We start from the raw sequence: 989 nt of genomic DNA, 5'->3' as shown, positions 1-989 counted from the left end.
GATGGTTTGCAGGATGAGGATCCCAACACGCACTTGGCAAATTTTCTTGAATTTTACGATACATTCAAAATCAATGGCGTTTCTGATGATGTCATTCGTCTTTGGTTATTTCCCTTTTCACTGAGAAACAAAGCTAAACAATGGTTGAACTCGTTACCACGAGGGTCTATCACTACTTGGGAACAAATGATCGAGAAATTTTTACTAAAATATTTTTCGCCGGCTAAAACGGCTAAATTGCGTAATAATATCTCTTCTTTTGTGCAGATGGATTTAGAAACACTTTACGATGCATGGGAGAGATACAAGGGCTTACTGAGAAGGTGCCCTTACCATGGGTTGCCGCTTTGACTGCAAGTTCAAACGTTCTACAATGGTGTGAATCCCTCGACAAGAAAAATGATTGACGCAGTTGATGGCGGAACCATCAACAATAAAACACCGGAAGATGCATATGAATTTATAGAGGAGATGTGACTGAATAACTATCAGTGGCAAGTTATGAGGACAAAGCCAACGAAAACAGCCGGCGTTTATAACATCAATTCAGTCACCATGCTCTCAAATTAGGTAGAGCTTCACAATAAAAAGATTGATAGTTTTCTTGGTTCTACACAGGTGCATCCAATAATGAGGTGTGACTTAAACGGAGGAGGTGTGCATATAGAATATCAATCCTTCAATCCCACAACCGAAGAGGAACAAGTCAACTATATGGGTAATAATAACTTTAGATCTCAAAATAATCTATACAGTAATACTTATAATGCAGGTTGGAGGAACCACCCAAATTTTTCCTGGGGAGGTCAAGGAAATCCAAAGCCACAAAATCCTCAGGGTTTTCAACAGCTACCTTATCAATAGGAGAAAAAACCAAACCTTGAAGAGATGCTTTCTAAATTCATCTCAATGTCAGAAACTCGTTTCTGAAATACCGAGACAGTACTTAAGAATCAAAAAGCATCGATCCAAGGACTCGAAACTCAGAT

General features: G+C 38.9%; 1 non-coding gene across 1 annotated transcript; it reads right to left on the bottom strand.

Annotated features, from left to right (window-relative positions):
- Positions 1-234: 234 nt before the first annotated feature.
- On the bottom strand, positions 235-341 carry LOC121204332 (small nucleolar RNA R71). The gene has a single exon (XR_005899259.1). It is a non-coding gene; the product is annotated as a small nucleolar RNA R71 (small nucleolar RNA).
- Positions 342-989: the final 648 nt, after the last annotated feature.

Source organism: Gossypium hirsutum, chromosome A07 (genome assembly GCF_007990345.1).
Source record: "Gossypium hirsutum isolate 1008001.06 chromosome A07, Gossypium_hirsutum_v2.1, whole genome shotgun sequence".
Lineage (NCBI taxonomy): Eukaryota > Viridiplantae > Streptophyta > Magnoliopsida > Malvales > Malvaceae > Gossypium > Gossypium hirsutum.
This window is presented reverse-complemented; position numbering and strand designations above follow the sequence as displayed.